The sequence below is a fragment of the Macrotis lagotis genome, chromosome 7 (assembly GCF_037893015.1).
Source record: "Macrotis lagotis isolate mMagLag1 chromosome 7, bilby.v1.9.chrom.fasta, whole genome shotgun sequence".
In the NCBI taxonomy this organism is placed as follows: Eukaryota; Metazoa; Chordata; class Mammalia; order Peramelemorphia; family Peramelidae; genus Macrotis; species Macrotis lagotis.
Window position 1 is genome coordinate 198,035,485 of NC_133664.1, and position 16,296 is coordinate 198,051,780.

At 37.2% G+C, this 16,296-nt stretch overlaps 1 long non-coding RNA gene across 1 annotated transcript in view; it reads left to right on the forward strand.

Annotated features, from left to right (window-relative positions):
• The first annotated feature begins 1,273 nt into the window (after nt 1-1,273).
• Nucleotides 1,274-16,296, forward strand: part of LOC141493277 (uncharacterized) — a 35,147-nt gene continuing 20,124 nt past the window's right edge. The window contains exons 1-2 of the long non-coding RNA XR_012470172.1: nt 1,274-1,354; nt 2,705-2,815. This is a non-coding gene — a long non-coding RNA (uncharacterized LOC141493277). The remainder of the gene's footprint in view (nt 1,355-2,704; nt 2,816-16,296) is intronic.

A 16,296-nucleotide genomic window follows, 5' to 3' on the forward strand; every position in this document is an offset into this window, starting at 1 on the left:
TCATTCTTTTTTTTTCTTTTGGTTTTTGCAAGGTAGTGGAGGTTAAGTGATTAGCCCAAGATCACACAGCTAGGTAATTATTAAGTGCTAAGGTTGGATTTGAACTCAAGTCCCCCTGACTCCAGGGGTCGGTGCTCTATCCACTGTACCACCTAGATGCCCCCTATTTCATTATTCATTATCACAAGAGTTCAACTCTGAGAAAAATCTCTAAAACAAAGTTTAAGAATGCTTCCTGCCTACAGGCTCTCCAAAAGAGATTAACAGGATCCCTTCTAGAATGAAATAGCTATTTATTTCCTCTGCCACAAAAGAAATATTTAAAATACTAAATATTCATAAGGGCACACTGACAAAATAATATGAAACAGAAACCTATTACTCCCAGTATATTCTTCTGGGACACTTGTGGGTCTGCTGAGTAGACATTTTACTTTCATCTTGGATTCGTACTGTGTAAGCAATTTGAAGTTCTTCAGGTTCCACATCTGGAAATACAGCACACAGCTTAGCTTTCTTAGTCTGTGGTAATTTGCAGTCTCTCCCCAGTATGATGGTCACCTTATTCCTGGAGAAGTTGTTTTGAAGATCATCTGCTGAGTAGCCAGTATCCATATCCAGGAGCTCCCAAACTCTCAAGCTCACTTGATAGATTGGCCACCATAACTGCAGGAGGAGAAAGGAGAAAGAGTTCTACTTTCTCATGACTGGAAGTCCAGCCTCAAGTCTGAGGGAGAACTTAAAAGAGTTCTGAAAGATTTTACAGATAAGAAGATAGGGAAGAGCAGAATTATTTCACTGTAAAAATCTGCTGAGATGATTCCTTCTGGCTCCAACATAAGGACTCACATGGGGATGAAGGGATTGGTCAAGCATACCATTTAGCAAGAGGGATCAGAGTGTATATGTAGATAGATGTTTTTAGGGTGCAGACTCAACTCCACTTGTGAGCCATACTCACATATGCTCTAGTTCAATTCCTCACTACATATGAAACAATAACATCTATTATCTCCTGAAAAGCAAAGGTACTTTGTGGACTGCTGAACAGTCATTTCATTTTACTTGTGATTTTTATTGTTTGTTTTACTTAGGAGTTCAGCTCTCTTGCAAGTCATTCGTTGACTTGGACTTTTTTCAGTCTTTTCAATAGCCCTATCTTCCAGGCGATTTCTCCTCTGAGAAGCAGTATTGTTATAGGAAGCACCAGAACTAAGTCAAGAACTCTAATTACTTGAATTCAGGTTGCCAGGACTTACCTCACAATTGCCATCTATGACCTAGAGTCATGGAAGGAAAAACACAGCAGAAGAGGCAGTCAGGGACTTGAGGTCCATTTCTCAGGCTCCTCCAGGTAAGCTTATACTGATCACCAAAGATAGGTTCTCAATGGGGCCACTATGGGCCACTGAGCCTGTTTATAAGAGGGGGAGGTATCAGGGAATGAGGAGGAATTCTTTTCCTTACAGAGGGAAGTCCAAGGCCAAATTAGATGGAGGGGAACGTTTCAACTACTCTTAGGGCCTACTAAAGGACTAAGAAAAGTCTTCCTGACTCAGTTGCCAATCACATTAGTCACACATAAGGATCAAGCAGGATCTGCCTGTTATTATGTCCTTTAGAAGTGAGCCAGAGTATATGCCCATCCCCAAAGAACCAATTGTATATATGAGACATAAACAACTATATATGTATATGCATTTGTAAATGAATATATAAATTCATATGAATACATATATAAATATACTTATATAAATATACATATATATATGAATATACTACAGAGCTTGCCTTTAGAACCTGCTACATCTACACTCAAGGCCAGAGGGTCACTCTGAGGGACTGGGTATGTTTTTTCTCTTTTGCCATCATCTGGATGCCCCCTCAATGGTTGGGTTCCCCCTATTGTTGGGGGCCAGGAACTAATAAACAGTCCCTTTTATCCACTTAATGTTGAGTAGTTTTTTCTTTTTTTTTTTTAAATTGTTTTCTGTAGAGCAATGGGGTTAAGTGATTTGCCCAGCTAGTAAGTATCAAGTGTCTGAGTCTGGATTTGAACTCAGGTCCTCTTGAGGACTCTATCCACTGTGCCACCTAACTACCCCTCACTGAGTAGATTTTTTCAAAGGGATATTTACTTCAAAGTTAAAGCTAATAGACAGAAATATTTTCTCTAATACTTCCAATTTATACTCTCACAGATATGATTTTGGTCTCTGGGCTCAGTTTCCTACTAATCTCTGGTCTCACCATATTTATAACCAAAGGGGCATCCTTACCAAATGAATCCTTCTACTGGGTTGGAATTTTGAAGTTTACTCACAAAGACCATTTTCTGCTTCTTGGGACATCGATGCTAAGCTAGCTGCACTGCCTAGCCTGTAGTCCAATTCCTAGATTCCTGTGGTTAGTTCTCCCATGGAGGAATGAAAAAGTCAAGGATCCATGTCTGTTTCTTGGGGAGTCACAAAGGCTTTTTACCACCTGGTCTCTCCATGGATAATGTGAGAGAGTCATAGAGATCCTCTAGATAGGAATAGAGCAAAGTGAGAGGCGACTGAAATTGGCTGTGTGTCTTTTTGAAGATGAGGACAGTTTTATCTAGGCGGTCAGTTGAAAAAAAAATCTACTCCCAAATATATGTGATAAGTCAACTGGAAGCAAGTCCAGAATATCCACACATGCTTCATGTATTCTCTTCCAGATCCTTCTCTTATAAACCATCACAATTCTCCCAGAACTCCTGTTTTCCGCAACCTCAAGTAGAGATATTGTTAACAGCTGAGCAAGCAGACAGGGTCTGAACATCTTTCAGGTAGATCCTCACTGCACTTTACTCTCCTTCTAAAACTTTGCCATTCTTGGTAAATAAATGTATTTGGAACACACTGTCCATGTCCCCAGTCCAGTTCAGTTCCCTGGGGTCTCTGAAACAGCATAAATATTGTCCTTTCACTCATTTTCCTAGAGTTACTCAGAAAATAGTCTAAAAAATCAATGTAGCAAGATTCTAGACAGTCATGTGTAGGCAAAAATAATAAAATCCCCAAATGAATATTTTTGTAGATTCAACAAAAAAGAAACATTTTATTTATTTTATGAAAGATTATTACTCTATAAATACATGGCAATACTTGAATGACTTTTTTCAACCCCAAAACGAAAAGTGAAAAATATAATCTTCCATTCTCCAAAAGGTCACCTAAGTTTTACACTCATTTTAAGATGAGAAACCAAATTTACAAATTGGTTACAAATCCCTCTGGTGAGAGTTCAGAGGTTATAAAACATTTGCCCATTCCACTAGAGACCACATTTTCACTCTGGATCCACACAGAAAAGGTTCAATTATTGAGTTCAAATAAAAAATAGAATGAGGCTTCTTCATCTCAGAAAAGCTGAGTCCCTTTCCAGTCTCAGAGCATGTGGGACATTCCATAAAGGAATCAGGGATTTATAGTGAACTGGAAATCACCCCTGCAGTCTCTGGTGAGAAATCAAAAGTCCTAGTTGACCCCTTTATCATGATTCAGTTCATAAATCCATCAAACTGAGCCTGGACAGTCTCCAAGCATCCCTTTCTACACAGAGACCCTGTAGGAGTCTCTGTACCACAGATGCCCTGGCAAATTTTCTCTGTGTTTTTATTCCAAAGGGCATCTGAAATTTCTTTCATTGGATTCCAGATATCTTAAAGATAATAAAAGCAAAATTATAAATTCCCCCAACTGGATCAAATAAACTCAGGAAAAAGAGTAAAACAAATTTTGAAGTGCTCAAAAAAGGAATTAAATACTGGGTGTTGTTTATTTCGAATTTAAGGTTCACAAGCACATTTTATCCTATGAATTTGTAGGATATAAGGAACTCACAAAAAGTAAGCAGTCTAGATCTGTTTAAATATGAAAAGAAAAATAATCAATCTCAAACAGGTACCAGCATTGTAGTGATGCAAACAAATATTGCTATTGAAATAGAAATATTAGGCTCAATAGCAATAAGGGTTCAGTAATGTAGCAAGAATCACTATACATCACCAAATCAACAAAATTAAATAGCCTGCCAGATAATATCAATGGAATTGATTTGGTAGGAAACACACCAGAAAACTGATTGTAAAACTGCAGTCTACTTTTTTCTTTGGTCCAGTTTTTCCAGGATCCAACAATAGGGAATCTGAAATTGAAAGATAAAGATAGAGAATCTCTCTATGAAGGATTCAATTTTATCCAAAGCAAGACCCCATATATAAAGTATATACTTTGCCTTCTCTTTCAGGGTCAGGTAGGCTACATCCCCACACCAGATACCAGAGGGTGACCCCGAAGGTTGGAGTCTTTTTATTCTGTCATTGATTTGAGCCTCTACTGACTGTATTCCCTCCTATTATATAGATAGCATCCCAGTTTCTTTTAGCCTCTTAAAACTAAGTAGCTTGTACAAAAAGATATTTATTTCATATGGGATCTGAGCCTATCTCAGGTCCTTATTACATTATTCTTCCCTTCTAAAACTTTGATGTCCTTAGTGAATAAATGCATTATGAAGGCATCATTCATGTTCTCACACCAATCCTAAAAAGAACAAATAAACAAATGTTTTCTTCAATACCCCTGGGGTATATACTCTTTTCTGGACCAGCTCAGTCTCAGGGGAACTAGGCTCACAATTCAATTTCAACATAGCATTTGCCCTACCAAGTTAATCTCTAAGGGTGGCCTTGGTGCCCAGTGAGACTTTGGCTTTGACATGCCTTCCAAAGGTTATTCCTGAAGTTCACTCTTTGCCCTTTGGAGCAACTATTCTTGGAAGGATGCAACAGATGGCTTAGATGTCAACTGCCAGATTCTTGTGTCTCATTCTCCCAAGGTCAGAGACTCTACTCCTATTACCTAGACCAGAACAAATGAATGAAAATTCCAAGGACCCATTTCTTAGAGATCCTCTAGCCTCAGAAGGGAAGATAGTCCTAAGGTCCTTTCCCATTTCACATGGTTTCTCACATGGTGCCATATGTCAAAGAGTCACTGAGTTCCCCAGAACATGATTAAAGCAAAGAGGCAGCTGAAGCTGACTTAGGTCTTTTGGAAGATGCCAAAAATCCTAGATGAATAATTAATTAAAAAAGCTCCTCCAATAATAATTAAAGGAGAAAAATTAATAAAATCAAAAGCAAAAAAAATATTGAACTAATAAAACCAAGAGTTGGTTTTATGAAAAAAACAATAAAATTTATAAACCTCTGGTCAATTTGATTAAAAGAAAGGAGAAAAACAAATTGCTAGTATCATAAATGAAAAAGGTGAACTCACCACCAATGAGGAGGAAATTAAAGTAATAATTTGTAATTATTTGGCCCAACTCTATGCCAATAAATTTGATAATCTAAGTGAAATGGACAAATATTTACAAAAAGATAAGTTACCCAGGTTAAATGAAGAGATTAAATACCTAAACAACCCTATCTCAGAAAAAGAAATTCAAAAAGCCATCATTGAACTCCCTAAGGAAAAAATCTTCAGGGCTTGATGGATTCGCAAGTGAATTCTACCAAACATTTTAGGAACAATTGGTTCCAATTCTATATAAACTCTTTGAAAAAATAGGAAAAGACAGAACTCTGCCTAACTCTTTCTATGACACCAATATGGTGCTGATACCTAAACCAGGAAGAGTTAAAACAGAGAAAGAAAATTATAGACCTATCTCCCTGATGAATATAGATGCAAAAATCTTCAACAAAATCTTAGCAAAATGATTACAAGAAGTTATCACTAGGATAATACAGTTTGACCAAGTAGGATTCATCCCAGGAATGCAGGGTTGGTTCCATGTTAGGAAAATTGTTAGTATAATCAATTATATCAACAACAAACCTATCAGAAATTATATGATCATATCAATAGATATTGAAAAAGCTTTTGACAAAATACAGCATCCATTCCTACTAAAAACACTACAGAGCACAGGAATAAATGGATTGTTCCTTAGAATAATGAGCAGTATCTATCTAAAACCATCAACAAGCATTATATTCAATGGGGGGATGCTAGAGGCATTCCCAATAAGATCAGGGGTGAAACAAGGATGCCCATTATCACCTCTACTCTTCAATATCATATTAACAATGTTAGCTTCAGAAATAAGAGAAGAAAAAGAAATTGAAAGAATTAGAATTGGGAAGGAAGGGACAAAACTCTCACTCTTTGCAGATGACATGATGGTATACCTAGAGAATGCCAAGAAAACATCCTAAAAACTACTGGAAACAATTAGCAATTTTAGCAAAGTTGCAGGATATAAAATAAACCCTCACAAATCCTCAACCTTTCTATATTTGACTAGCAAGATACAGCAGGCAGAGCTAAAAAGAGAAATCCCATTCAAAGTAACAATATAAAATATCTGGGAGTCTATTTGCCAAGACAGACTCAGAAACTTTTCGAAAACAATTATAAAACACTTCTCACACAAATTAAATCAGATTTAAATAACTGGGAAAACATCAACTGTTCATGGATAGATTGAACTAATATAATAAAAATGACAATTCTACCAAAACTAAACTACCTGTTTAGTGCCCTACCAATCAAAATTCCAAAAAAATGACTTTAATGAGTTAGAAAAAATTTTAAGTAAATTCACATGGAGAAATAAAAAGTCAAGAATTTCCAGGGATTCAATGAAAAAAAGAAGGTCAAAAGAAGGTGGCTTAGCCCTACCTTATCTAAAATTATATTAAAGCACCAGTCATCAAAACTGTCTGGTATTAGCTAAGAAATAGAGTGGTGGACCAGTGGAATAGACTAGGCGCAAAAGCAAGAGATGATTATAATAATCTGCTGTTTGATAAACTCAAAGAGTCCAGCTATTGGGATAAAAATTCCCTCCTTGATAAAAACTGTTTGGATAATTGGAAGTTAGTATGGAAGAAACTTAGATTAGACTAACACCTAATAACCTTTATCAAGATAATATCCAAATGGTTACAGGACATAGACATAAAAAACAATACTATAAGCAAACTAGAAGATCAAGGACTAGTTTACCTGTCAGATCTATGGAAAGGGAAGCAGTTTGTGACTAAGGAAGAGATGGAGAACATCACTAAAAACAAACTAGATGATTTTGATTACATTAAATTTAAAAAGCTTTTGCACAGACAAAACCACTATAACCAAGATCAAAAGAAATGTAATGAAAAATTTCTCCAAATCATTAATTATTAGAGAAATGCAAATTAAAGCTTCTCTGAGGTACCACCTCACACCTCTCAGACTGGCCAATATGATCAGATAATAATAATGATCATTGTTGGAAGGGTTGTGGGAAATCTGGGATACTATTACATTGTTGGTGGAGCTGTGAACTCATCCAACCTTTCTGGAGAGAAATTTGGAACTACGCCCAAAGGGCAACAACAATGTGCATACCCTTTGATCTAGCAATACCACTACTGGGTCTATACCCTGAAGAGATGATGAAAAAGGGTAAAAACATCACTTGTACAAAAATATTTATAGCAGCCCTGTTTGTGGTGGCAAAGAATTGGAAATCAAGTAAATGTCTTTCAGTTGGGTAATGGTTTAGCAAACTGTGGTCTATGCATGTCATGGAACATTGTTGTTCTATTAGAAACCAGGAAGGATGGGAATTCAGGGAAGCCTGGAGGGATTTGCATGAACTGATGCTGAGTGAGATGAGCAGAACCAGAAGAACATTGTACACCCTAACAGCAACATGGGGGTGATGATCAACCTTGATGGACTCACTCATTCCATCAGTGCAACAATCAGGTAAAATTTGGGGCTGTCTGCAATGGAGAATACCATCTGTATCCAGAGAAAGAACTGTGGAGTTTGAACAAAGACCAAAGACCTTTAATTTAGGGAAAAAAAAACTGATATCTTGTCTGATCTTGCTATCTCTTGTACTTTGTTTCTTCCTTGGGGATATGATTTCTCTCTCATCACATTCAATTTGGATCAATGTATACCATGGAAACAATGTAAAGACTGACAAATTGTCTTCTGTGGGGGGGGTGGGGGGAGGGAAGTAAGATTAGGGGGAAAATTGCAAAACTCAAAATAAATAAAATCTTTAAAAAAAGCTCCTCCCAACCATGTGGTTAGGAAAATAGAATCAGTTAACAGACAACTGCAACATTCTCCGTAGGTCTCTTCAAGGCATTCTTGGACGTCATCACAATTCTCCCAGAAACTAGATTCAGTATAAGTAATGGTTGTATCAACCCAGCAAGCAGATGGAGTTTTACAATGTGACAGAACCCCTTTTCATATACAAGTTAATTTTTCTTGTAGGGAGGTCTTAGCATTTGGGAACAAGAAGGAAAGATCTCATCTAAGAAGTAATGCTTCTAATTTTCTCTAGTGATTTCATTGAGAGAAAAATTAAAAGAAAACGAGATAGTCTTATTCTACTCAACTCTGTACCCAATAGTGTCATCATAGTCTATACTTGTATCATCTTTTCTGGCTGTTCAATTCAATTGGTCCTACAGCTTTCCTTTCCTCTTCATCTCCAAGGATGACCCCCATTGTGCATCAATGCTCACTTGGGGGCACTGACATCCTGGAGGGGAAAAATTCACCTTATTTCGTGTAGATTTTAGCATAATTGACAAGGCTTGGGAGAAGCCATCCCTCCTGGCATGTTCTCCTGAACACCCCTCCTGGGAGCTCCATCCTGAATTGAGAGTTTGTTCCATTGATGGACAAAGCCCAAAATAGCTTTTTTAGATCTTGCCGTCTGAAATTGATTAAAAAATTCTTTATAAATTTCCATTTTGGGATCTGTTTTTTTTTTCTACCAGGTTCCCTACCCATATTTGCATAATCAGCAAACTTAGAGAAATACTAATAAACCTGCACATTAACCCAATTCTATTTTTGCTCTTTCTTGCGGCCAAACTCTGGCGGTTTACATTTATTCCTTGTTGGGACAGATTGAACTCGTAAAGGTCGCTGCCAATAGGATGGAGTTTCTGGTCTTTTACTTCAGTTCTGCATTGCCTCCAAACTAGAATGTGTTCATTCAATTTCTGCCACAAGGTGTCACCCTCTTACTGAAGACAACTGGTCTAGGAAGCTGAGACAAGAACCCGGCATTTGTGCAACAGGAGAAAAGAAAGAGGGTGGAGCTACCGAGACCTCAGATAGGAGTCTAAGGTGGCATAGGGAACACTCCCCATTAACAGGGTCTTGGAAAGAAGAGGGGATATTTTCACAAATTGCTCACATCCACACCACAACCACAGACAGTGACTCTACCTGGTGAACCTGGAACATCTTCAGAAAATTATAAGGAGATGGTAATAGAGTCCAGTTCTTCTTGGGGAAGAGAAAAACCTGAACCTAAAAATTAAAAAATATACAAGAAAATCAAGTCCTGAGAAGAAAATGTATTGTACGAGGTAATTGAGCTCTTTGCCAGTACAGAATACAACCTAATTATTCCACATTATACTACTTTCATATTTTAAAAATTCTTCAGTTATATAGAGAATTTCTCTTGATATGGCATTGCCATCAATAGGTTTGCCAAGTATTTAGTAGAGAGTAGCCCAAGTCTTGGGTTCTCCTTTCTCCTAATTAATGATCAGCATTTAGGTTGAACCTGAAAACTACAATCTCTAGACTAATACTATTTAATGTAGCAGATAGGCATACTTCTAGGCCTAGTAGCACTCCTTTTGTCTTAAGAGAGCAGAGCGACCAAGATTTTGGCTCCAACCTTCCCCTCCTGGCAAGAGAAAGGATGGTTGTAGAAGTTAGAGATGTCTATTCTATCCCTCCTTGAGCCACACAACAACACGCCCATGCTACATGTAGAAGATCCCACCAAGTACTACTAGTACCACAATGAATACATATAGCACTTAGAAAAGAAACTCATTTATCCAAGCCAACAGTAAAAACAGAAATCAGAGGAAAGTATATGTGTGAGAATCTATAGTCGCTGGGAATGAGAGATTCCCAGAGCTCACACAATGGGGAAATTCCCTGAAGTCTCTAGTGTTGATATGGAGACAGAGATTTGATGCAGATTGCTAGCTCTTTTCATATTGTCTGCTCCTTATTGTCTTCTCCCTTCAACATCAACTTGAAGTGAGTGACTCTACCTGGTGAATCTGGAACATCTTCAGAAAATTATAAGGAGATGGTAATAGAGTCCAATTCTTCTTGGGAAGAAGGTTTTTACTTTCCTCATCCATCTTCCCTCATAAAACTAGAAGACAAGAAGCATCCACAAACAAATTGTGGCAAATGAATATAATGGAATATTATTGCTCATAAGCAAAAATGGACAGGCAGATTTCAGAAAAACCTGGAAAGACTAAGACAAATAGATGCTTAGTGAAGTGGGCAGAACCAGGAGAACATTGTACACCTTGTACACATTGCAACATTGTGCAATGATCTAATTAGACCTGTCTGATGTCTTAGGTTTGTGTTTTGAATGAAATAAGACCCTTATGGAACATCTGGAAATTAACAAAAGGAATTTTATTTACCTGTTGCAAAGGAATGAATGATATGCAGAGGAAGGAAAGGATACCTCTTTGAATCAACAGAGCCCAATTTCCCTGTTTCATTATTGATCAGGGTGCTGGACTGGTTGGAGTCCTGAGGGAAGAGTTATGTGATAACTGCTCATGCTCTGGATTTATTGCTTTTAACATTAATTTAAGGCAATGAGGTTAAGTGACTTGCCCAAGGCCACACAGCTAGGTAACTAACTAAGTGTCAGAGGCCAGAGTTGAACCCAGGTACTCCTGACTCCAGGGCCGGTGCTCTATCCACTGTGCCACCTAGCTGCCCCAAAATCAATTAAATCTCAAGGATGATATCAATTTTTTAAGAAAAAACTAGCCTAGTAGCCTTTTGGGACTGGAGTACCACAACAGAACATTTGTTTTAAAAGCTTGTTTTTGCTTGTCTAGAACATATATGTTTTTTTGTTCAAGATGTTTCAATTTATTAGGTTTCATGATCTTTCTTCTCTATCAATAATAGTGCTTGTAGGGGGCGGCTAGGTGGCACAGTGGATAGAGCATTGGCCCTGGAGTCAGGAGTACCTGGGTTCAACTCTGGTCTCAGACACTTAATAATTACCTAGCTGTGTGGCCTTGGGCAAGCCACTTAACCCCATTTGCCTTGCAAAAAAACCCAAAACAAACCTAAATAATAGTGCTTATGAATCCCTACAAGAAATATAGTTGATCACATGTTCTAGATCTAGGTTTTTAACTTGATGTTTCTGTATTTCTGCTGCTTAAATTATATTGTCTTTGCTTTTACTATTTTCAGCCACTGCAAAAGCTTATCTCTTCAAACCAGTTTCCAATTTATTCATCTTGAATGGATACAATTTAACTTAAAAAAAAATTAAAGGGGTGGCTGGCTAGCACAGTGGATAGAGTACTAGCCCTGGAGTCAGGAGTGCCTGGGTTCAAATCTGACCTCAGACACTGAATAATTACCTAGCTGTGTGGCCTTGGGCAAGCCACTTGACCCCATTGCCTTGCAAAAACCTAAAAACAAAAACAAAAAAAATTAAAGACAAAAACTTAAGGTTAAGAAAAATTTAATTGTTAAAAATGGAAAATAATAGTAATTACTATAAATGATTAATAATTAACTATTAAAATAATAATAATTTTTTATGTTATTTCAACTTCTAAGTGTTGCAGTTTTGGGAAACTAGCATCTCATTACCAAATAGCTGACCCTTTCCACTTCTCCATCTTTGGCATGGGGTGTTGACATCTCTTAACTGTTTGGGCTATGCAATTTGGGTTCTCCCTTCCTGGATAAGGAAGAACTAAAGGGAAAGAGCTGATTCTTCTACTCATGGAAAGCAGGATAGGCAACTGTTTTATTATCAATGATTAGTTCCTCATTTGCTTCTCATTATTGTTATATGTAGTTTATTATAGAGATATTGTGGCTAGGAGGACATTATCTGGCACCTTGCTCAGGGAATTGTCCTGAACCAAATCATTGAGGTTTGCCTGAATATGAATTAGAAAACTTGGATTCTACTTTCTACACACTTTGTCTTTTAAAATCCTTACCCCAAACTCCCAGAAACAGTGTTACTTTTGGCTCAAATATAGGGCCTCTCCTAAAAGAGAGAGTAAGGGACACTCAATGTAGTAGGTATGGATTAGGGCAGGTCACTTAGTCCTATGTAGAAAGTAAAAATAACCATAAAAAAGAATAATATTAGCATAATTATTCAAACAGGATTCAGCAACATAACCCTGTTTATAAGTCAGAGATACAGGATCAACTCTGGAGTGAACTGAAGAGTTGGGAGGAGTTCTATTCCATTTTTTAAAAAATTTCTCCCAGAAAAAAATGAACCAGCCAATGATAAAATTCCCTAGATTAAAGAAAGCTACAAAAGAGAGACAAAGCCTCATGAAGGGAGAAGTTTGGGAAATGAGCACTGCAGCTGTTGAGGCAGATTGCAGCTTTAATTTGTAAAGATTTTTAACATCTAAATTAGATGTCACCAGACTCTGACTGTGAGATGAAATAAATGAGCATTGCTATGAAATGTAAACTGGAATATAATGAGGTGTTCAGGAGAACTAGCTCTTTTGGTGTGACACCTGATTGACCCAACTCTCACCTTGGCTCCAAGAAACTGTGCATGTGCAATGGCCACACTCCAATAAACTGGTAGGGCAGAAGGTCTAAAGCAAGTTGAGGGTAAACTATAGGCTTCAAACCTGTCAGTGAATTAGAGGGATGCCAATTTCAAGCCCCAGCAAAATGAGTAGATGAGAACAGCTTGTTCATTGATTATGAAAGGTGGCTGAGGCAGGTGCTGTGGGGTATTCAGTCTGGGATCCAGGGATAACCTTGGCATCTTCCATGTCTGACTAAGTCTATCACCAGTTTTCTTGGTTTTTGTCTTACCACTAGACTTTGATGACTCAGAAAGAGATATTGGGGCAGATGACTTTGTACAATCTTGCCTTACTTAAATCTAATCCATACACAAATTAAGACATCACCATGTGATCTCATTGGTCCTCTTAGAAAATGAAGAACAAATAATCATACTATCTGTGTCATGACCATTATGACACACATTGCCTGGTCCCACAAGATCTTTTATTCTTCCTGGGAATATTACAGGTGATGCCAAGTATGATCCAACTCCTAGTTTCCTATAAACACAGGGTAGCTAGTATTTCTGTTTGCCTCACATACCTGACCCAGGTCCCCTCCCCTCTCAGCATCTTTTGATGAATTGGAGGGGCACATATTAGGCTATTTTTCTATATCAGATCTTCCCAAATGGAAGGATATAATTAAACAATAAGTCCTGTTTCTGTGGATATGTAATTCGATGACCATTCCTAGAGAAAGCATGAGAGTCACAGCAGTGTACAAATTAGGATCTATGAATTTCAAATCCATAAGAATTTTTTATTTTGATTACCTGGCTGTAAATGATTGACTTTAACCTTCCACAAGCACCTCCCTCCAGGTTCTGTATCACAATGAACCTCAGCCTCAAGAGATCACCCCTGAAAAACTTGGCAGTGCTCTTGCACCAATTTGCAGCCTGATCTAGAAATAAACCCTCTAGCTTGAGATCCTCCTGCCTTTATGAGACCAAAGGTGAATCTATAACCCAAACTGTATACTTTACAACCAAATATAACAAAACTCAGTAGTCTGGTCAGATCTGTAAATTATACACTCTTGGACCTCACTTGATGTCTCCATAGAGTTGGGTTTTTTGGTTGTTTTTTTTTTTCCCAGAGAGAATTGAGTTTCTGAATTGCAGTATCAAAAGTAATATGTGTGAGCAAGGATGCAATCAAACATTTGAGGGGTGGTTTTCACTATTTCGGTAAGGTTGTATGTATATATACTTATGTATCATAAGCTGCTGCATGACTATATTCATGGGACATCTGTCTTTATCAAGGCAAAAGCTCTTGTACAGACAGTATAAAAAAGACTCAGGGTCTGAATTCAGGTTCTGGTCTTTGTCAGGGTCATGTCCTCCCACCCTAAATGCCAGTCATCTTCATCAGAGGTTTATTTTTTGTGGCCACTTTGGGATTCGTGGAATACCCCTAAAGGTATCTCTTTAATTAATTGCATATAGAGTATTTTCTGTGACAAGAAAGAAACAAAAATCTAGATTTTTTTTAACCAGAAGAAACTCCCCCTTACATACCAAACCAAGTTGTTCCAAATTTAAAAGAATAGCCTCTTGAAACTTACATTCTAGAATCAGTTACACCTGGAATAATTTCTGTGATGGATTTTTTTAAAGGAGTTTTATTTATTTATTTTGAATTTTATAATTTTTCCCCCTAATCTTGCTTCACTTCCCCTACCCACCCCCCCACAGAAGGTAGTCTGTTAGTCTTTACATTGTTTCCATGGTATGCATTGATCTAAATTGGAAGTAATGAGAGAGAAAAATCATATCCTTAAGGAAGAAACATAAAGTATAAGAGATAGCAAAATTGCATTATAAGAATGATTTTTTAAAATTAAAAGTCTTTGGTCTTTTAAATTAAAGTCTTTGGTCTTTGTTCAAATCCCACAACTCTATCTTTGGATACAGATGGTATTCTCCATCACAGATACCCCAATATTGTGCCTGATTTTTGCACTGATGGAATAGCAAATCCATTAAGCTTGACCATCACCCCTATGTTGCTGTTAAGGTGTACAATGTTTTTCTGGTTCTGCTCATCTCACTCAGCATCAGTTCATGCAAATCCTTCCATGCTTCCCTGAATTCCCATCCCTCCTAGTTTCTAATAGAACAAGAGTGTTCCATTCTGTGATGGAATTTAAAAAAAAATAAAAATTCAGTTATTTTTTCCAGGAAAACTCCTTTGCCTCCACTTTAATAGTAATAGTTAGCATTTACATAACATTTTAAAGTTTATAAAACACTTTACAAGTATCATTTCATTTGATCTTGATAATAATCCTGGGGGTAGGTATTATTATTATTATCCTCATTTTACAGATGAGGAAACTGAGGCAAACAAAGTTAAATAATTTGTCCAGGGTCACATAAGCATCTGAAATTATTTTTGAAATCAGGTTTTCTGACACTAGATTCATGTCCTGTGCCACCTATCTGACTAGTTCTTCATTTCAAAGTTATCTCTATATTTACTTTGCCATGTTGCCTCTTTTTGTGAAATTCTAATTTTATTGCATTGCTGTCTGGAAATATAGCAAGTATAAAATCTTTTCTTTTGAATTTAGGTAAGACTTCTCTTTGATCTTTTAGGTGATCAGAAGAAAAGAGTGAATGTTTCCTGTGTTTTCCATTTAGTTTTCACCTGTGTAATTTCTACTCTATTAAGTCATTTAGATCTAGAATTTATTTATTATTGATCTTTTTCTTTGATTTATCATTATTTCAAAATTGAGGGTTAAAGCAATCTAGTAGGACCATATGGAATTGAATATGCCAAGGTTATTCATTGCATTCCAGACCATCACCAGTCATCTTGATTTTTGTCCTGTCACTGAACTTCCATGACTGAGAGAGTGAAGCTGATGACTGTATAATTCTGCCTTACTTAAATCCAATTCACAAGCAAATCATCACCCATGATGTCATTGGTACCCTTTGATAACTAAGGATGAACAACAGCAATTTTCATCATTTCATACTTTTCCTGTCTGATTTTTTCAATCTATTTTTGGAATTATTATTCACCTTTCTTTTATGAATTTAAATTGTACCAATGTTTGGTGCTACAGTAGGAGCACTTCTTAACTGTTCCTCCATGTAGGGTAGATTAATTTTTTCCCTTAAAATGTATTGAGACATTCCTTGACTCAGGAAGTACTAAAAGCAGATTGTTGAGTTCTCTTCCCCTTTGCCTGAGAACCAGGCAGCCAGCAGGTGCTGAGGGGCAGGGTGGCTGGTAGTGGGTTGGGCATCCTGGCTCTTGGAGGTTTGTCTGGTGACTAATGTAGGCAAGGTTGCTTTGCTCAGCTGTATCAGGTCACTTGAAGTGATTTTAATGACTATCCTTGATGAATATCCTTCTCCTGCTATGGTTGGTTAAATCTCCTGTTCAGTGTTAAAGGAACTACGAATCTTTTGTTTTTCCCCACCCCAAATCAAATCTAAACTATAAGTCCAGGACAGGTACTTTAAGAATTGTTGCATATTTTAACTCATCTTCCTTTTTTCTATGAACTAATACCCTGGGAGTACCTTTTTTTTCTGAAGGACATTGTAGAAATTTTAATTTTAATTTCT